This window comes from Sus scrofa, chromosome 3, assembly GCF_000003025.6.
Source record: "Sus scrofa isolate TJ Tabasco breed Duroc chromosome 3, Sscrofa11.1, whole genome shotgun sequence".
Classification (NCBI taxonomy): domain Eukaryota; kingdom Metazoa; phylum Chordata; class Mammalia; order Artiodactyla; family Suidae; genus Sus; species Sus scrofa.
In genome coordinates this window covers 12258449-12280574 of record NC_010445.4, presented here as the reverse complement: position 1 = coordinate 12280574, position 22126 = coordinate 12258449, and the positions used below count along the sequence as shown (strand labels likewise).

The 22126-nt window shown below is 47.9% G+C and overlaps 1 long non-coding RNA gene across 1 annotated transcript in view; it reads right to left on the bottom strand.

The window, feature by feature from the left end:
* The window catches only part of LOC102157744, a 313512-nt gene that overhangs the window by 250181 nt on the left and 41205 nt on the right, over window positions 1-22126 (bottom strand). The window contains exon 3 of the long non-coding RNA XR_002342332.1: window positions 2841-3037. This is a non-coding gene — a long non-coding RNA (uncharacterized LOC102157744). The remainder of the gene's footprint in view (window positions 1-2840; window positions 3038-22126) is intronic.

The window sequence follows — 22126 nt, the reverse complement described above, 5'->3', positions numbered from 1 at the left end:
CACCTTGTCATTGTCGCGTGTGCAGCTCCCGGTTGAGTTGACATCTCCCATCCGAGAAAAAGGCAGCAGCCTTAGGACTCCCGGTCGCCGTGGTTCTTGGGAACCTGTTTGCACTGAAACAGCAGAGATCCTCTTCCAAGCACAGGGTCACAGGGTCACGCACGGACGCTGCTTCCCCACCTCTCTTTCAAACACTGGTCTGTGCTTTTTGAAAAAATCACAAGGACAATCTTTACCCAGAAGACGCAGGGAGGTGCGGGTAATGATGCATTTCCGGTCATGTCAAGGGCACTGTTCTGAATTTTTTTCCGATTTCGGGATGTAGAACTGACGGTTGGAATTGCATGTATTTCAGGCGTACATCACGCTGTTTCGCACACATCACGAGCTGCCCATCACGATCAAGTCCATCGACACACCCATCGCCTCATGCAGTCACATTTTCTCTGTTCTTTTCTTTATGGTGACAACACGTAAAATCTATCACCTTAGCAAATTGCAAATACACAATACAGTAGTCACCACGCTGTGTGTTAGATTTCCCAAATTCCTTCATCTTCCGCAACTAAATGTTGTCCCCTTGGGCCACCATCTTCCTGTTTCTGCCTCTCCCTCCTCCAGCAACCACCATTCTACCCTCTGCTTCTATAAGTTGGGCCAGTTTTCATTTTCATTTTTATTTTATTTTATTTTTTTGTCTTTTCTAGGGCCACACCCGCGGCGTATGGAGGTTTCCAAGCTAGGGGTCGAATTGGAACTGTAGCCCAGCCTACACCACAGCCACAGCAACGCAGGATCCAAGCCATGTCTGCAACCTACACCACAGCTCACGGCAATGCTGATTCTTAACCCACTGAGCGAGGCCAGGGATCAAACCTGCAACCTATGGTTCCTAGTTGGATTCGTTAACCACTGAGCCACAACAGGAACTCCCAGTTTTAATTTTTATAAGTGAGATCAGGCAGTATTTGTTTTTTCTGTGTCTGGCTGATTTCACTTCACATAATGTCCTCCAGGTTCATCCATATTGTCACAAATGGAAAGATTTCCTTCTCTTTTATGGCGAATAGTGTATTACATACTGTTACATTATTAAGATATGTTACTATATTATATATAGCATAATAGAATAATGGAATATATAGAGAGAGACCTTGAGCAACAGGACTATACACATATAGTCCATATAGTCTGTGTATTTGTATATAGATAGGTGTGTGTATACATCTGACACTGAACAATACAGGTTTGTACTGTGCAGTTCACTTAAACACAGATTTTTCTTCCAATAGTAAATACTACTTCCAATAGTAAGCACTACATGATCCACAGCTGGCTGAATCTGCAGGTGCAGAACCCTGGATAAGGGACCAACTATAAATTACATGTGAATTTTTTGCTGTTTTTTTTTTTTTGGCCACCCACAGCATATGGAGGTTCCCAGGCTAGGGGCTGAATCAGAGCTATAGCTGCCAGCCTACACCACAGTCACAGCAACGCCAGATCCAAGCCGCACTATAACCTACACCACGGTTCATGACAAAGCTGAATCCTTAACCCACTGAGCGAGGCCAGGGATCAAACCTGCGTCCACATGGATACCAATGGGGTTAGTTACCACTGAGTCACAAAGGGAACTCCTATATGCTTTTGACGGCATGGAGGGTCAGCGCCCCAGCTCCTGCATTGTTCAAGAGTCAACTGTGTGTGTGTGTGTTTGGATGTCACATTTTCTTTATCCATTCATCATAAATTTAGGTTGCTTCCAAATCTTGGCTGCTGTAAATAATGCAGCAGTGAACAAGAGGGTACAGATATCTCTTCAAGATCCAGATCTCACTCCCTGTGGCTATATACCCAGAAATGGGATTTCTGGATAATACAAAAATCAACTCAAAATGGATCCACGACTTCAATGTTAAGAGCTGCAACCATACCACTACTAGAAGAAAACATCAGGAGAAAGCTTCTTGACGTTGGATCTTGGCAGTGATTTTTTTTTTTTTTGGATATGACAACAAAAGCACAGGCAACAAAAGCGAAAGGCGATCAGTGGATGGCATCAAATGAAAACGCTTCTACACAGTGAAGAGAACAACTGACAGAGTGAAAAGGCAACTTACAAAACCGGAGGAAATGTGTGCGTACTCTATCTCATATGGGGTTAATATTCAACAGAGATAAGAAACTCCTACAATTCCACCCTTCACTGATGGGGACCATGCACTTTGCTGTCAGCCCGTCAGCCTGCACCCCAGCAGGACTTTCAGCTCCTGTAGCTCTTTTCCCTGGGCTCTCTTTGCCTGGCAATCGGTCCTCTTAGCTGGGGTGCTTCCAAGACGGTTCCAGCCCAGCTGTCTTCTCGAGTCCCCTGGGCCGGTGGGGAACACACAGCCTTGCCCAGCAGCTGGTGGACAGGCAGCTGGCCCAGCTTCAGGCTTTGCTCCACTTCACTTCCAGTTTCCCCTTAGTTGCCCCACCCCTGTCTGCTCTGCTCCCGAAGCAGCGCAGAGAGGCAGGTGGCAGTCTCCCCATCTGGCGTCCACCGTCTCCCCACATGAGAATCCCAGGTTCTCCCTCAGGTGACTTAAATCTAGGGGTGGGGATGAGAGAAGCACACCCATCAGCACAGAGCACTGTTCCCCAGGATCCCTTGAGGGTTATGCGCATATAATCCTGCTCGTCCTGCTGGAGTGGCTCCAGCACCTCTATTCGGAGATGCTCTTTGAGGTCTGAACGGACTCCCCAGACATTTTAATAATTGCTGACATTTACAAGCACCTGCTAGGTGACTGTACCGTGGAAAAAGCTTTGCAAGGATCCCCCAAATCGGTACTCACAGCAGTCCCAAAGACAGGTATCATTGCAGCTGACTCCTTTCCAGATGAAGACACGAGGCTCAGAGAGGCCACAGAAGGTTCCAAGGGGTTATGCAGCTGATGAAAATCAGAGCTTTGATCCATGAGGGGCAGTCTGAGCCCAGGGTCTGTGCTCTCAAACCACCATCTTTAGCTTCCTGGAGTAGGCACCTGTGCCCCTAGAAGTCAACCAATTCACTGTGTTAGTAAATAGTTTAATGTCTATCTTTCCCTCTTTTCCCTTGAGGTCAAGAGCCTCTTCTTCGCTGCTGACTATTCAGTGTTTACTATTGGACTGTTTATATAGTAAGTGCTCAGTAAATTGTGTGTGAATGACTCTACTCCAAGACAAATGGGGGAGAAGCTGGCTATGCCTAAGACCTCCCCAGAGGTAGAGGGGCTAATTATCCCAGCCATAATGATTGATAACCTGAACCATGTGGATACAAAAAAAAAAAAAAAAAAGAGGAAATTCAGGAGAATGAACCACCAGGACCCCTGTCTTCAGATGGCATTGACTGGGCTCATTAGCTCTGGGAGCCAAGGTCTGCAGCCTCTGTCCCCAACGCTGGTATCTTCTTAGGAAGATCATGGGCATGGTCAGAGGGGTCCCTGCCCAGGCAAGGGGAGCCACGGGGCCAGAACACTGAGAGGAGCAGAGTCAAGGGTCTTTGCAAGTGTTAAGAAGGGTCTCGGCTCATGAGAAATGAGGTTTGTCCCTTTTATCCTTCCTACGTCTTTCCCAGAAAGAGAGTGCTCTTCCAGAGTCTCAGAATATGCCTTTCACAGGAAAAAAAAAAAAAATCTGTCTGATACTTTGCTACTTTTATCAGAAAATATCATCACTATGGGAGTTCCCGTCGTGGCTCAGAGGTTAACAAATCCAACTAGGAACCATGAGGTTGTGGGTCTGATCCCTGGCCTCGCTCAGTAGGTTAAGGTTCCAGCGTTGCTGTGAGCTGTGGTGTAGGTTGCAGACGCGGCTCAGATCCCGCACTGCTGTGGCTCTGGCGTAGGCTGGTGGCTACAGCTCCGATTCAATCCCTAGCCTGGGAACCTCCATATGCCATGAGAGCGGCCCAAGAAACGGCAAAAAGACCAAAAAAAAAAAAAGAAAAGAAAAGAAAATATCATCACTAATGGAAACAGAATCAACCCAACATGGTTTTTATGAAATAGACTTGTAAACAAGAACATCAATGCCAAGTCAGTCCCATCCATGAACCTGAAGGTGTTGCCGTGTACTTGACAGATCAGTGAGAAAGGAGCAAAGTTTAGACTGTGAACGCGTTGTCCTTGCTAAACCAGGGGCTCCAGCCCATCTGAGACGTGCCGCAGGCCTCCCCTTTATTTCCACCGAGACGTTCAGCTCCCCTCTCGCATGGCAAGAGGCTTCCTGTGCTGCTGCAAGAAAATATCAGAGCCTTGCTCCACACCTCAGGGCCTGATGGCAGTAAATGCCTCCTTTTACTTTCTGCATGGAGACGCTGGCTTCTTCTAATGAAAAGTGTGTTCAATCGTCATGTCTTATTTACACCAGGACTCATAAGAAGGAACGGTCACCTGGCAGAACTCAAGTGCTCAGTGCTTCCCTTGGCTCTGTTATGACCTTGGTCTTGGGGTCACAAAGGTCGACCAGGTTGTCCCCAGAGTTAGGAAGCAGACATGCTCACAAAAGTTGCCATGCCACACAATATGAGTTGTTATGACCATGAGAGTGTTGTGGGAACACAGGAGAGCAAATAACAACTCTATTTCGTTATTTACGAAATAGAGTTTAGTAAAACTCTAAAAAGCAGAGAAGGCTCCCTGGAGGAGGTGATATCTGAGCAGCCTCCTGCTGCTAACAAGGTCAAGCAAGGGCCTCCCAGGAAGAAGAAACAGCTGAGGCAAAGGCTCAGAGGTGCAACCATGGGAGCTTTATAAGAGGAGACAGGGAGAAATGGAAAAGGATAGATATAAATTTTTAAGGGGTGGGCATGCATATGTTTGAGTGATGTTGGTTCCATAGACAATTACCAATTTGCCTACTTGTCCAAATGGCCATGAACCTGATTGTTGAAGGACCACATGTTATGGATTCATAGCATCTTCAGGGCTGAGTCTTTTGAGAGAATCAACAACCCATGCATTTTACAGATTAAGAACTTTAGAAACAGAGAAGGTAAGTGCCTTACCAAGAAGTCACGCAACAATTTAGGATGGAGCCAATGACCTTGAGTTGATGTCTGTCCACTCAGGGTTCATACAGTACAAACACATGCAGGATCTACAAGTGATGCCACTGACTATGAGGGGCTTGCTGGACATGAAAGTTAGGCTCCCAAATAAAAGCTGTCATATGATTTTGAGTGGTTTCTATTACATTTTTATACTTTTCTCTATTTGCCAAGAAGTTCCACCATGAATATGCATTACTTCTGCAATCAAAAAAGTACATATTGGTAAGGGAAAAAAATAAGTCTCTTTAGTACTTGAGACACTAAGAGGCTTTGGTTGTGGCTCACAACAGAGCTGCCCTAAAACGGATTTAAGTAACAGGGACGAACATTCAGAAGGGGGTCCCACTAATTGGGAAAAAGAGCCAGGAAGTCACATTTTCATGGACCTATTTATTTCCACTTGAATCTGTGCCCCCTTACAGCTTAAGATATATTCTTTGGCTTGTACGTGGCTTCTTTTTAAAACAAGATACCTTGCTGGCTCTGCACATGAAATGTGCCCATAGCTCTTTAAGAGAGTGAAAAACACTAGTTGTGACACCAGCGTATTCACCAGAGGGAAATCAGTAACAGCTCTGAGAAAACTTTTCAAAATCCCATCTGGGTATATACCATGCCACTCATCAGAGACATGCAGAGAAGTGGTGTGTGGGTCACACAGAGCAGGGTGCCTAGTGATCCTTCTTTGGTAAAGGAAATAAAGAAGGAAGGGAAGGGAGAGGGGAAAGGAAAAGATTTAAAATTGCCTAAAATAATAATCAGAGGTTGGTTAAATCAGCACACATAAGTATCCTGGTAGAGACTATTTGCAGCTATGCATATTATGTGATGAAAGCAGATTGTAAACACTATGTGAATTCATTTTCAAGAATATGTGTGTGTGTGTGTGTGTGTGTGTGTGTGTGTGTGTGTGTGTGTGTGTGTTTAGACCTGCATCCCTCTAAGAGCTCCATGCTGGCCTGGTGGTTTCTGGGGACCACAAGTTATCTTCATTTTCTCCCTCACATTTCCATACTCCCAGTTTCTGCAATCAACATGCTCCTATTATCAGAACATTCACAAAATGGACTCTGAAAGACCATTGTTTGAACTGGTCGGAAAAATGTCAATAAAAATAAAATTAATCTTGGCGTTGCCGCTGTGGCGCAAGAGGATATCGCTAAGAGGCAGGTTCAATCCCCAGCCTGGCACAGTGGGTGAGGATCCAGCAGTGCCACAGCTGCAGCGTAGGTCACAACTGCGGCTCAGATCTGATCCCTGGCCTGGGAACTCCATATGCCACAGGGTGGCCAAAGAAGAAAAAAAAAATAATACAAAATAAATTAATAAAGTAAAACTAATTTTTGTGTATGTCTACAATGATCTAGGTTCTGTGCTAATGTGATGGGGGGTGGGGATGGTACCCAGGGAAGAGTCAGAAATGATTCCTGAGTCCTTGAGCCCAGGGTCCAGGGGAGGAGACCAATTTAGACAGTTAGATACAACTGTCTCACGTAGGATGTTAAACAAGAGGGCCACAGAAAAGCAAAGAGAAAAGCATTCACCCTTCCCCGGGTAGGGCAGGGGGTTGGCATGAGCAAAAGCATCACAAAGGAGGGGATATTTGAGTTGGGCTCTGACGCAGGAAGAGGAGTTCTTTAGGATCAAGGCAGGGCACTCCTTATACCCAGAGCAGCATGAGCAAGGGAAAAAGAGCAAAGTGGGATCCGTGTTGGGGAAAAAGGATGCAACGAGGCAAAGTCCTGTATGGCCAAAGAATCCTGGACTCCATCATTCGGGCAAAGAGGAGCCCACAGCAGATTTGGGGAAAGAAAAATACAGCACATTACTGATGACACCCCATCAGATTCCAGTGGAGAACACTTACGTAGCCAAATCACTTTTTAAGTTAGTTGTCTTTAGTGTTTTTTTTTTTCCTTTAGGATGTTGACATTACAGATCATTTGCTTTTTTACCCCTATTCTCCCCTTTTTATATATGCTGCCTGTTGCTAAATTAGTTTCATCATTTAAACTATTAGGGGAAAATAGTTTTTATAGCGAATCAACATTTTTCACTTTCCGACACAATCTCTTCTCGTGATTGAATAGTATCATTCCAGGTTGGAAATACTTTTTCCTGGAAAAAATTTTCCATCACCAGCACATTACAAACTGATTCCCCAGAGGAAACCATTGCCTCTTCCCCATTTGCTTCTAGGAGTCCAGCCATGCATCTTCTGCATAGGTATAAACACCCTGGGTAGACGTATTTGGAGCCCGTTCTTTTCATCTTCCATAAGCGTTTGCCGGTGTTGTCATCCGGTCTCTGAAGCTCTACTGCAAATGGGTCCTTAACGGCCCATGAGCAGATGCTCCGTGTCTTACTTAAATATTCCCCCACCAGTGGACTGGTAGTTTGCTTCAAAATGTGTTAAAATAAGGCTTCCGTGAACCTCTTTCTATGTCAACTTATTTCCTTGGAATCGGTTACTAGAAATGAGAATCTGTGCTCAGGGTGAACAAAATCCATCCCAAAGGAGTTAGGGAATATGGACATTTTTTAAGACTCTTCATCCATACTGCCAAAACTGCCTTCGTGCGTGGGGTGTTTCAAATCACACTCCCTGAAGAATACAGTTTTTAGCTGTTGCTCTTTTCCGTGGCAACCCGCCTGGATTTTAGTGGTCTATCCGTCAGTCGGGGGGCAAGTCCTCCTCATTTCTGGCTCTCAGTGGCCTCGACTAAGGGAGACCGGGAGGGAGCCGGGAGGGTTTCACAGCTAAACGTTTATTTTTTTTTTTCTTTTCCCTCTGTGACTGATAAATTTGGGATTAAAAGAGTCTGTGCCATTATTTTGAGCTATTGCACATGAAAACAACATTTATTTCTGGCCTCCCTTCTTTGGCTCCCTTTTTTTCAAGGTGAAACCAGGCATGAGACAAACCTCTCCAGCATTTCTCCCTCACACCCACCCACAAATCTCATTTTCTGCCAGATTTAAAATGCAATAGTTACAGAATGGTGCCTATTATTCGAGTCAACACGGTGCTCTTACCCAGAAGTCTGGTCACCATTATATATAATTTATGAATCCACCCCAGAAACAAGGCAAAGAGAAAATGAACATAGACTGAAGTGTCTGTGGTAATGAAATCACTTTTCTGTATCACGTCCCCACGAGTTCGGGCTCATTTCCATTTCTCGATTTCTTCCCAAATTTGTTACCCCAGTGACTGGCGCTCCAATTACAATTTCCTCCCCGCGCTTGCTCCCATGTTATCCAATAAATGCCATGGCCTTTCGCTGCGCTGTGCGCTTATTTTCCAATTACTGTGGGTAAACAGGGATGAGCAAGAAATTGAATTGAAGCTTTTAAATCATTTGATTTGGTCCTGAGCAAAATTTCAGAGATTGAGACATAACACATCAAGGCCATCGTCTCCAGAAATTACAAAGGTTGGGAGACAAGGCTTTGAAAAGACCCTCTTTTGCAAAAAGCCTGTTCTGCTGGGACATCTTTGCCCCAAAGTGGACGTCACGTGCCAAAAAACATGTTTGCGAGTCTGTCAGAGTGATGCCCTCATTTGTTTCAATTCTGAGCTAGTGCCCATCAGCCTCCTTCAATCTCCATTAGCAGGTTGGAAATTTGTTTAGAAAGCCGACAGGTACTATTTGGGGGATTAATGACCACTGATTTATGAATATTGAGGAGCATCTCAATAATTGGAGGCAGAGTCATTGCTGGTGGCTGCAGCCAGCTCCCCCTGCCAGGATAGTCTGCAGCAATCACTCAAAGCCAGTTAAATGATTCTGATTTATGACCTTAACCTTCAGGGTCCACTCCATTTGCTCTCTCGGTGTGTAAATTCTAAAAATGCAATTCCCTCCACCTCCAGAGAGCCAATTTAAGTCAACATTATGCATGAACCGAGAATGCGGGAATTCTCAGATCTCTTATTTCACTCATTAAATTTGCACCGAACATCTTGCAATTAAAATTTCATATAGATTTCTTCTTATGATTGACATTTGGCCTTGATGAAATGAGTTCAAATTTGGTCTCTCGGAAGGCTCAGAAGGAGAGCGATGGGTCTGGACATTGTTTCGAGAGAGATGATGATGGGGCACTAATACTTTGATTAGCATTTTGAACAGACACATCGGCGAAGGGCTGCCTCTACCGCACAGTGAACGACATTGGGGAGCCAAGCCAAGAATGAGAAGCCAAGCCAATCTGCTTTGAAAACTCAGCTTGTTCCATTTGGCAAGAATGAAACGAGACTCAAGAACTCTTAGCACATGGAGCCCCACAGATCCCAAGATTAAGGCCTCCATGTTTCAGACACAGAACCTGGTACGCAGAGAGGAAAGGACTTCCTGACGTGGCAGAGATGTGGGTGTTCGTGAACCGCTTACCCTTGGGCCTCCTGTACAGTGTGACCAGGGGGCCAAGCTCCGGCCAATGGAGTGGTAAAGAAAATAATGAGTGCCCCCTCCAGGCTGGCCCAGCAAAACCATCCAGACCCAGCCCTCACTCTCTTTCTCCACCCTACTGTGTGGACAGCTGCATGAGTGAGAAATCAACATACTGAGATAAGCCACTGGAGTTCAGGGGTTGCTTGGGCAGTTTGAACAACTCTAACACAGCCAAGAACTCCGTGGGTCAGTAAGTTTACCCCTCAGTAAAGCACTTTAAAGCGCACAGAGAGCAAAGAGAAGAGCCACAGGCCAGACTTCCAGACTGAGGGCCCAGTGCCTTTCTACATCTTTCAAAGTGCCTTAGATGTTTGTGTTTACTTGTTTATTTTTTGAGATATCAAATTTTTTTTTGTCTTTTGTCTTTTCAGGGCCACACCCATGGCATATGGAGGTTCCCAGGCTAGGGATCTAATTGGAGCTACAGCTGCCAGCCTATGCCAGAGCCACAGCAGTGCCAGATTTGAGCCGTGCCTGCAACCTACACCACAGCTCATGGCAATGCCAGATCCTTAACCCACTGAGCGAGACCAGGGATCAAACCCACAACCTCATGGTTCCTAGTTGGATTCGTTTCCGCTGCGCCACGATGGGAACTCCTCAAGATTTTAAATGTATACATCTAACTAGGTGTCAGGACCAAGCCTAACCTAGGATTTGGGAAAGTTAACTCCCCTCCACTATTTAAGTGGATATATATGCCCCAGAGCCACTGTACTATTTTCTTGGTGGGTAGGTGCGTGGGTGTTAATTTGGGCAGGGGTGTTTCAACAGGAAGATAAAAAGAGCTATTGTTGCAAGGGTTTTTACTGCAGGTGTGGAGCTGGAGGGAGAAAAGAGAGGAAAGATGGAAGTGTTGTCATGTTGCCAAGTCTACAGAGAAGGTGAGGGGCTGAAACAGTACTGCAGCTGAAGGGACAGAACTGATGGAAGACGCCATGGGATTCTAGGCACCCCAGTGCTGTTTCAAGGTCCAAGACACAAAATACAGCAAAGAGGGGACAGTGATGAGTAAATGTTAACTACAGGCCAGGAAGAGGGACCTTTGGTACATGGTGTTTGCCAATTTCCATGGTGTAAATACTTCCACCATGGTCAATTTCAAGCTACCAACATGACATCATTGGGAAGAAATGCACGCAATAGGCTCTCACAACCAGTAGCAGCAGCTCTGAAACACTACTGGGATGGAGCCAGAGGAACTCAGTGTAGCTTTATCATCTTATAGGTTTGAGGGGCCTTTGGTGAAAAACAGCTGAACCAGTAGGAACAGATTCTCATAAAAGACACCAGCAGCAGAGATGGGAGAGGCCCCTTCTTTCTGTGCACATGGGCTGCAGACAAAGAAGGGTGAGGTAGCAAGAAACACATGGACACATCCTAGACTCAGGAACTCTGCTAAATGGAAATGGGACCAGTCCAGATGCTATAGACTTGGGATTTCATGGGTCAGAGGGAAACGGTAGCATAGTTTGGGCATTCATGTCAATATACCTTAATCTTTACCCACGGGCTCCTGAGACCTGGGCCATTTTGGATGCTCAAGAAAGACAATGCTGTGAGTTGGAACAACATCGTTTTCCCAGCCTAGAAGTCACTAATATCTGCCATATATTTGAGGAGGGGAAGAAAAAACAAAAAGAAAAAGCACCAAAAGAAGCTGCTTGGTGGAAAGCAAACTGGGATTTGAGCGAGAATATCCAACAGTGGGCTCAGTCCAATCACTTTACATCTCAAATTTCATTTCTTCAGCTGTAAAACAGGAAGTGGACTCCCTGTAGTTCATGGGTTTCCAGTAAGAGGTCAACGAAACACAATGAGTGACTACTCCCACCCAGGAGCCATCACACCATGACTCAGAAGGTGAGTTCAGTCCGATTCTGAGCCAGGGGAGTTGTCACTCATCCAGACTGAAGACCGTGCCTGGGTGGCCTCTGCTAACCCCAGAGTCAGGCTGAAGAAGATCAGCATTTGACTTACTCACTTGCTTCCCCACTGGCGGAGGGGACCTGCAAACCCAAACCCAAGTCCAGAGTAAGCATTCAGTCATCAGCCAATTGCCTTCATGGATTGAAGCCAACTGTTGTTTACCATTGGATTCCAAATGCCAGGCAGAACTGCACGAGGACATGGGCAGAACTTCAACAGGCAAGGACCCAACAGACAAACAGGTTAGGAAGATCCTCCAGCCACCACAGGTGGTGCCCTGCTCCCTGGGACTCGTGTCCACCTGGCACGGGAGACGGAAGAGCATCTACCCTGTTGCAAAGCCAACTGTGGACAAGATGGAAAGGACACAGTGTGCTCCCACAGAGCTTTCTTCTCCATGTCCAGGGCCCCTCTCAGGGGGTCACCTCCTCCTCTATCTCAGCAAGCACAAGTGAGACAGAATAATGGGTAGAGGAGGGTTGGTGAATATAAGACAGAGTGTATATAAAACAGGGTGTATGGCTCGGCAGCACCCAGCCTTAATACGTTTCTTTCATCTGCTCATCAGTGTGTGAGCATTTGGGAAGTGCCTAGGTCCCAGGCACAGGGCTAACATCTGGGAAACAGGATATGTGAGGCAAGGCTTCTGCTGTCTCGTAGCTCTGTTTGGGAGGAATAGAAGGAAAAGGAGACACATTTGTAAACAGGTACAGCAGTAAGATATTGCAGACGACAACCCATTCTATAGATAAGGCTGGTAGGAACCCGGGGTGGGGGGCTCAGCAGGTGACAGTGGTCAACCTCACCTAATAGAGGAGGCTCAGGAAGGGGTCTCTGAGATGCCCATCATGTAAGCTGAGTGTGTATTTGTGAAGGAGACTGGAACAAAGCAGTGTTTGGGGCACAGGGGACAGAGTGAGGAAAGGCACTGATACATGGAACAACAGCATGTGTGGGGCAGTGTGGGGAGCTCCTGGAAACTCAGTGAAACCAGAGTGTTGGGGCAAAAGGAGGTTCCATAGAGACAAGGCGGGAGAGGGGGGCAGAGACAGATCAAGTCCAGCTTCTCTTCGACCCCATCTGGCAGATGCTCCGCATGCTCCTCTGACCAGCACACCTGTCAGCCCTTTCTCCATAACTGTAGGAAAGCATCTGTACATGGCTCAGGACATAGGAGCATGGTGAAGGGAGGCAGGATGGAGGGAGCCATGCATCTCCAAGCTATGGGATCACACAAAGATGCTCTTACATGGAGAGGAGATGCAAACTCAGTGCCCAGCCCTGGGAGCAATTACCCCCTGCCTGGCAACATGATGTGAGGGCAAATAAGGACCCAGCTCCTGGGATGTCCCTACACTGGATATGTCCCCCAGAGGCAACATAGACATCATGGCCTATTAGCTCCCATCAGCACTCACCCATGACATCAGCCATCTGGGATGGATCTTCCCATTCAGAGAGCTTTGGCAATGCTCTGAAACGCTGCCTCTGCGGAGCCTAACCCATCCACACGGTGCAGAGCGACCGTGGGCCAGCCTCCCTCAGATGCTAGGAAGTGGGTGGGATGGGAAGAATAACCATCACATAACCGTGATCTCGTCCTGCATCACTACAGTGGGCCAGGCTCCTGATGCCCTTTCATGTACATCACCTCTGTTGCTCCAACCCCTGGGCCAGGGGAACATGTGTTCGAGTCAGACCCCAAGCAGTTGGGGCTGGGTGTCCCCAAGTCCCTCACAAACATGTCTGTTCCCCACATGGGTTCAGTATTCAGCATGGAGCTCATTGCCATTTTATAGAAAGGTGCTGCTCTCATAATAACCACGGCAGCAGTAATACCCAGTGCTAGCAGGCACTGTGCAAGCTTGCCAACAGGGTGGGCATTGTTGTTTCCATCTCACAGAAGAGGAGCCTGAGGCTGAGAGAGGCAGCTGGCCCAAGACTCAGAGTTGGCCTGTGAAGGAGCAGAGCTCAACCCAGTTTTACCAAACTTTGTCTCCTAATCAGTAGGCAATGACGTGATCATTTGCTGACCACATTGCTGCTGCCCCAGAGCCTGAAGCTGTGCCCAGCAGCACCAACTCTGTGTACAAGGGCTCCCTGTCAATCAAGGCTGAGGCAGGAGAGCCTGGAGGTGGGGGGGACACGTCACCCCTGGGAGTGGCTTCAGACAGAGCCGGGCCTCTAAGGAGATTATGAAACACCTTTGTCAAAGTACAATAATCTCCCCTAATTCTTAATGGAGTGGGGGGGGGCAGAGTGTTGGGGGGGTGTATAAGTGACAGAGAAAGAGGGGAGCTCTGAACTGATCAAGAGAGAAAGAGGGCACCTCCATTTTCAAAACAATATTTGGGAGCTGTTTTTAAAAACTGTCACATGCCCCCTTCAGCTGGAGGGGATATACTGAGCCCTGTGCAAAATACTGGAGCATCTCAGAAACAAGTATGAATAGGGCCCCAACCTGGGACCCCATGCCCCCTGCTCCAGTCCTCATAGTGCTCGGCATTTCTGTCCTAGTTCTGATCATTTTCCAGCCATGGTACATCACACCATGTCCATCGGCCCTCACGTGTCAGGCAGGAGACCAACGCTAAGCGTATTCCCAAAGGACAAGATTCCGGCATGCATGTCCCTCCACCCTCAGTGCCCCGGGGAGTGTCCAACACATAGCAGATGCTCAGCAAATATTTGTTGATGGAGAAGTTAACCCTCCAGCAGGGAAATTCAGCATCTAAACAAACAGGTTTCGCCATGGCCCAGTCACCGCCGAGGAAGAAGCAGAAACGATGCATAGAAGAGGACCAGACAGGTGCCTGCACACCCATGTCCAGGGAAGCATGAGTCACAAGAGTCAAAAGTGCCATCAACAGATGAACAGATAAACAAAGTGTGGGCTGTCCATACAATGGACTATTATTCAGTCAGGAAAAGGAAGGAAATTCTGACACCTGCTACAACATGGATGAATCTTGAGGGTTATGCTAAATCAAAGAAGTCAGACAAAAAGGGACAAATGTTGTATGATTCTTCTTATATAAAATATCCAGAAGAGGCAGAATCAGACACAGAAAGTCAATGAGAAGGTACCAAGGGCTGGGGGAAGGAGGAATGCAGTTATTGCTTTAATGGTACAGATGGTTTGGGGTGATGAAAAAGTTTGCAACTAGTAGTGGTGATGTTTATACAATATTGTGAATGTCATTAATGCCACTGAATACTACACTTAAAAATAGTTAAAATGGAAATTTTTATGTTGGATCTATCTTGCCACAATTTAAAAACTCCCCCCAAAAGGAGGGGGGATTCAGGGAAGGAGTTCCTGCTGTGGTACAGTGAGTTAAGAACCCAACCACAGCAGCTCGGGTCACTGTGGAGGTGTGGGTTCAATCCCTTGCCAGGTATAGTGGGTTAAAAGATCCAGCATTGCTGCAGCTGCAGCATAGGTCACAGCTGCAGCTCTGATTCAGTCCCTGGCCTGGGAACTTTCATATGCCATGGGTGCAGCCATTAAAAAAAGAAAGAAAGAAATCATGGATTGATGGATGGACGACATTAGCAATTGAGTCTGGGTATTTTTAAAAAATACAGCAGAGCAGATAAGCGTTGATTCACTCCAGAGCATCAGGGAGGGCTTCTGGAGGAGGTGATAACTGGACATACTATCAGAGGAATTAGTCCACACAAACAGGAGAGGAAAGTTCATCTCGGGAGCAGGAATAGCATGTGAAAGGTTTGCCTCCTCCAATTCTTAGTAATGAGATATATATGACCTGTTGAATCATAACTTTATTCCTCCCACCAGGGCTCTCTGGGTTCCAGGAGAAGAACCATCCACATCCCCAGGGAGCCCACTCTCTGCCCTCACCAACCCTCAGAATCTGCAAGATTCAGCTCAGCTCCTCCTCAAAGCCTCCCCATTTACCCAGCCAGCCCCAATTTCCCTGCTCTGAATCCTGTCACACTCCCAAGCTGTTCCACACCCTCTAAGAACTTAATCATGCACCCTTTTGTATTACATCCTAATCAAGCATCCCCAAGGTCATTCTATGGTTAATCAATCCCCTGAAATGCTCCATGAATGAGAGCTTCTATAGTCAAACAATTTGGGGAGACATAGACCCATCTCTCCCTCTTGAACTGCACAACATACATGAGCTTTTGAAAGACTCAGAAAAGCCCAGCAACATTTAACTTGGCTTTGTCCAGCGTGCTTTGCAAAAGGACTTATCCACACAACTCTTTTTTATTAACACCAGTTTCTCACTGCATTCATGCTCCCCAGGACCTAGCAGCAAATGCCATCAGGAAAGGCTACCCTAAGAGATGTGCAAACCACAAGCTTGTCTTCCCAAGAAGAATGCAGGCCTGTGGAGGGTAGGATGGACATTTGAAATTTCTTTTTCCCATCCTCTCCCAGTGCCAAGCCCAGCACCTCATGGTGCATCCTGAAGGATCCTGTTGCCTTGACGACCAGCGCTGAATTGCTATTTCAGTTCTCTCTCTCCATCTTTGGAGCCCCAGGAAAGCAGCAAATGCCATCAGGCATTAGTCTGAGTGTGCGGCATTTCCGGCAAAGTGGCATTAATGACACTCAGCTCAGCTCATCAGCCGGCGCTCCCTTAGACAGGCAGGACGAGATGCCGCTGGTGACACATCACCAAAGCTGCCTCCTTGAGAGCCCGTTGCTAACAGTAGCGCTCCATTCTCTTTTATTTTCCCAGCTAATTTGGAGGGTGGGAAGCAGTGCTGCATTGTTTACGGCCTCGTTCTTGGAGGTAATATGACCCCTCCAGTGAGCAACTCCAATTTCTGTCACACCATCTGTTTTGCCATTGTCAACAGCTCCACTGCGCTTGTGGAGCATTTTATGGGGATGCTGAGGCCCAGGGGTGTTCCTCATCCCTCTAATTATAAGGACCAATTCCCACCTGGTCCCAGAGAAAGAGGCTCAGATGGGGCCTCTTCCCTCCTCAGCCAAGTGCCAGCGGCAGCTCCCTCTCTGGACCCTCAGCTGTTTCTCCTCTGTGCTACAGTGGGCCCATGGGCTCTGCCTGGGACAGAGGGAAGCCTAAAGCTCTTCCTAACAGCACCAATCTGCCCACAAATCTCCATGAAACAGACTTGGCCAACAAGTGGAGGGAGTACCTAAACCAGCTGATTAGACATGGGCTACACTGTGACGAATAAGCGATATTTGCAACCGACTTTTATCGCAGGGTATGTTTATTTCTTCGATGATCTTCCTGTTTCTAGCACCAGAAACTGCTGGTGCCATGGTGTGTTTTTGTTCCCATTATCTTTTGGCTTCCTAACAAGTGGTCCCCGGAGACTCAGTGGCTTAAGCACCAATCATGAACTTTGCACATTAATCTTCCATGCGAGCGGCTCCCCTGGAGCTGGAAGAGCCAATTCCAAGATGGCACACTCATCTGGCTGCAAGCTGCACCCTGATCCACGTGCTGCTTGTTGGCTGGCAGTTCAGTTGGATTCATCCAAGGACCTGGCTTCCTTTCCTCCTGGGCCTGTTCGTGGGGCTGCTTGGGCTTCCTCCTAGCATGGTGGCCCAGGAGGAAGCTCTAGGTACTCCAGGAAAAAAGAATAAAGCTGCCAGTCGCTTCAGATTTGGGCCCAGAAATTGGCATAGCCTCACTTCCACTCTATTTTCTTATTCAGTGGGCCCCAGAAATTGGCACAGCCTTACTTCCACCCTATTATTCAAGCAATCATGGAGCCCTCCCAGATATAAGGGGAGGTGCCACATACCCCATCTCTCAACAGGAAGAGCTTCAGAGAGTATGTGGTCGTGTTTCATCCACTACAGTGCTCGACACTTGCAGGTGCTTTATGAAACACCCTCACTCTGGTCCACGGGAGCTGGGACCCAAAAAGAAGCTGCGAGGTCAGTCCTTAGCACAAACCCCCATCTGTCAAGAGTTTAGCTCAGCTACTCCATGGTACTGCTGCCTCTGCATCCGTTTTGTTTAACCAAATGACTTGCAGGGGACTTAAACGGACATCAGTCCCCTATTAGTAGTATATTATACATACACATATATTGTATATAGCATTTAATATATATTGTATTCATATTATTATGTTAGCAAGCACATCCTCTAGATAATACCCCACAGAGTCACAAATAAATGTGCATTTTTTAAATTTTATTGGAGTATAGCTGACTTACAATGTTGTATTAGTTTCAAGTGTAAAGTGAATCAGTTATCCATATGTTTACATATATATTTTTTTCTTTTTTCTTTTTGTTCTTTTTAGGGCTGCACTGCAGCATAGAGAAGTTCCCAGGCTTGGGGTCAAATTGGAGCTGTGGCTGCTGACCTACGCCACAGTCACACAGGATCTGAGCTGCATCTGTGACCTACGCCACAGCTCACGGCAACGCCAGATCCTTAACCCACTGAGTGGGGCCAGGGACTGACCCTGCAGCCTCACAGATACTAGTCAGGTTTATAACCTGCTGAGCCACAACAGGAATTCCCTGTATATGTATATTCTTGACATGATTCCCTCAGTGGCCCTGATGATAAACAGTCTCCTCCACCTCCCAGGGCCTCCCCCACTGTAAGTACCTTAGAAAAGGCCTCCAAGAAACCTACAAAAACCCTGTTCTTTTTGGTTTGAATTGACCAAAGCAGATATAGCCCAGGAACCCCAAAGCCCCCCATTGATGGGCTCTCATAAAGGCATGAACCCTGGATCCAGTCTCTCTCTGCCTTCACCTCATGGCTCTGCCCTGACTTCCCCATGGGGCCCCTTGAGGCTGCTGTGTCCCTCCCCAGGACTTGTGAGCAACAAACTTCTGTTTCTACTACCTCTGGTCTCTTGCTGAACCAAGCCTCATCATCCGACACCCCAGACTCTGCTTAACAAATGTTCTTACCAAGGTCACAGCCTCATCTCTCAGGAGGCCAGAAGAGAGGACCACCATTCACCAAGACCCCACACAAGCCGTTCATCACGAGTGGGTCCTTCCAAACTTCGCCTCCTTACCTCTCAAGGTGACTCCAACAGTAGGGATTTGCTCCCTCACTTTATAGCAGAGGAGACGGAGTTCTGAAAAGAAATTTCCAAGGCTACCCAGCTAGTAACGGTGGAGCCAGGATGCCAATCCAGGTCTGCTTCGTCTCCAAAGTTTTGTCTCACCTCATCCAGGACACCATAAGTCTCACCTGAGCCAGAGCATCCTGTTTGTCTTGGGGGTCTCCGCCCAACACCCCGGGGAGCCCTTCCGAGAAGTGGCTTGGTCCACACTGCAGGTGTCAGGGCCACTCGTCGGCCCCTCCCCTTCCTCGCCTCTGCCATGATCATTCTGAAGAGACCTGTTGTCGGTTTTCCATGCGCGCACACACACACACATCCCCCGTGGGTCTGGCATTTCAGTTCCAGTTCTCAGGATGGAGCCCTGAACTCCAGGCTTCCTGGCCAGCACCCTGAGACCCTGCCCAGTGCTCCCCAGTATCCTCCTGGGGTGGGGGGAGGGATCACTGAGCCAGGCCACCCATGCCCTCAGCACTGGGCTGGGGTCCTTCCCTTCAATGATGCCTGCAAAGCTGACACTCATCACCTGGTGTTGGGATTCTCTTGCCATTAGACTCACATCCAGCTTACAGCCATCCTCAGTGATCTGTGCACCTGACCCACCACACCGGTCCCCAACACCACACCTCTGGGCACAAGAGCTTCTGCCCGGCCTCTTCTGCAGAGTCTAGCCAGTCCCCAGCCTAAAAGTCTGGGCACGCAGCCTAGTGCTTCAAGGAAGGGGTAGGGGCAGGAGGGGGAGGAAGCACCAGTACATCTAACTATCCAAGCTTCTCTGAGCTGCAAACACAACACCCCCACCCCCATGGCACTAGATGACCCACCCTAGATTCCCAAGAGCCATCTCGCCCCACCCATTGCCTCTCCCTCTCCAGGGTCTGCATCCTCCTCCTCTTTATGGTCCATCGTCCTGTATGAGCACCCTTAGTCTCTCCCATCCTTTGGTCCCTTCCTCAACTGCATGTCCTCCTTGACCCTCGCCTCCTGAGCCACATCTACATCCACATTCACTGCCCACAACTCCCAGCCTTCGAGTTACTTTGTGACCCACTGAAGTTTGCCTCCATCCGCTTCACTGAAATTACTCTTGTCAAGTCACCTGTGGCCACTCACTGCCAAACCCTACGAACGCTTCTGCATCTCTGTCTGTCTAGAAGGTGCCAGTAGTGATGACCATGCCTTCTGCCCCAACCCCTCTTCCTTTGGCTGCTGGGACATGACATTCTCCCCTGGCTTCCACTTCTCTCCCTCCAGCCCTCGTCCCGGGCCCAGCCCAATGAGCTGGACCCACCCACCAGGCCCCTCTTCTCAGGCCACACACTCCCTCTTACCCCAACCCTGCTGACGGGTGGCAACTCCATGCTCTCAGCCCCGAGAGCTCTGCCAAACTTGCAAACGCAGATACCCATACCCCCAGGTACCCTGAGAGTCAACACGTATCAAATGGAACTTGTCAGCTTTCCCCGGATATCTGTCCCTGGGGATGCCCCACCGTCTCTCCAGCTGCCTGAGCCAGAGCCCCCAACCCCTCCCCTGCCTCACACCCATACACCCCCCTCCCAGGTGCCCCATCCAGCCCATGCTACTTCCTCTGTCTGGAATCTGACCTCCAGATTCCATTTCACAACCATAGCCTTTGTTCTCAAGCCCTGTCATCTTTGGGGTCAGATTCTCGCCAAAAAAAAAAAAAAAAAAAAAAACCCTATGAACTGGTTCCTGCCTCGCAGAGTTCTCCATCCATCATTGCCATGGATCTCTTTCTAAAAGACCACTCCCAGCTTAAATCCATCAAGAGCTCCAGCTGGGACTCAGGAAAATTCCAAATTCTCCATGACCTGGACTCTTGAGTTTTCTCCCCAGCCTCACCTTTGTCCCCCTCACCCTTCTGACACTTGGTCTCCCTCCTTGTTCTGTGCATCCACCCTCCTCCTGCCTGCTGTGGCTTCTGCCTGGAAAGTCTCCTCCAACACCTTGTTCTTACTCATCTTCTCAGACTTGTAAGAAAGATGGTAGCTCCTCCAGGAAGCCTCCCTGATGAGCACCCAAGCCAGATGCATTTCCTCTGTCCCAGTCCAGTCGTGCTGAGCTGCCATGGGCTTAGGTGTGTGTCTGAGAGCAGAAAGAGCCAGGGCCCGGCACCACACATTCAATAAGGGCTGGAAGCACAGGTGAAAGGAGGCACAAGCACAGAAAATCACACGCCAACCCCATAGAACACCGAGGTGCTTGCACTAAAGACCCAGCAGCATGTAGCATTGTCTAGAGTCTCCTTCAATTCCAATAACCTAGTACTAGTTCACCCTTGTTTTACTTGTCATTTTTCCTAGCTGCTCCTGTTGCAGGAAAAGGACCGAGGGGACAATGTAGCAGAGTGTGAGGACATCTGCTGTCAGCCAGCATTGTCGCTCCCGGTTGGAGTTTGTTTGCTCTAGGTTCAGCACATCTGGGGGCAGCTGCCCCGAAGGGCAGCCAGGACGCAGATAACTACAAATCCTTCTTCCCAGGAGATGCTCTAAAAGGAGCACCTCTCTCTCTCTCAATTCACCTTCTTTCCTCTGCACAGCAGGTGGGTGTGGGCACAGTAGTAGCTCCTCCCTGGGGAGCCAGCATAAGTATTCAAAATCAGGTTTGCAAAGGACTGCAACTGCCTCTTGAATGTGGTATATACTAAGTAAACGAGAACTCTTTCTTTAATTGCAATTACCGTCATTGTTTTTGTTAAATAACAGGAAAGAGACAGAGAGTCTAGGACTTTATTCCTAATACATAAATAATGAGTCCAGAGGTGACAGTGAGTTGGATATCAAGTCATGATCAAAGTATCCTGCATAGACAGCATTTTTCAGAAGCAGAAGGGTTGGCTCCCAGGTCAGCTAGGACTTGTGACTATGCCGGGCTGCTCCCACCCAGGATTTGGCAGAAATCCAATGCTCAGGAGGGTACCTGTAAGATGCTGGCCCTGCAGCTGTCTCTCCTTGGTCCCCTCTCTTGGGCAGCAATGACCTCCAGGTCTGATAGCACCTGACCTCCAGCTCACGGCTGCCTTTGTTTTCTCTCTAGAGCAACCAATAACCACAACTTGCAATCCTGCTTCCTCCTTCCCTCTGGAACCTTCTGCCAATCCCCCTTCTTTGTTCATGCCAGTGCCCCAACCCCAGTATTTCACTTGTTACGTATCTGAGTCCCATGAGGAACTTGAAAAATAAAGCTTCTTAGGCTGTCCCTAATACAGACTGAATCAGTTTCATGGGATGGACTCTGTGATCTGGTTTTAACAACTTATCCATGGCCTCCTTAGTCCACCAAAGTTTAGGTCACTTCTCTAAACCCTGTCCATCATTCGAGAATCAGTTTAAATCTCACCTTTTCCAGGAAGCCCTCCTTGACTGCTACAGCAGGCTGTCCCTTTTCTATTTCAGAGAATAGGTAGTCTTACCAGGAAACTGTGCTATGATTGATTATTCATGTCTGCCATGAGAGGAGGAATGAGTAAATACTGCATAGGCCGTGCATCTGTTATCTCTGGGCCAGATGATCACTACAGACCTTTCAGGCCTGATCTTCTAAAGGGTGTGTGTGTCTGTGTCTCCGTGTCCGTATACTA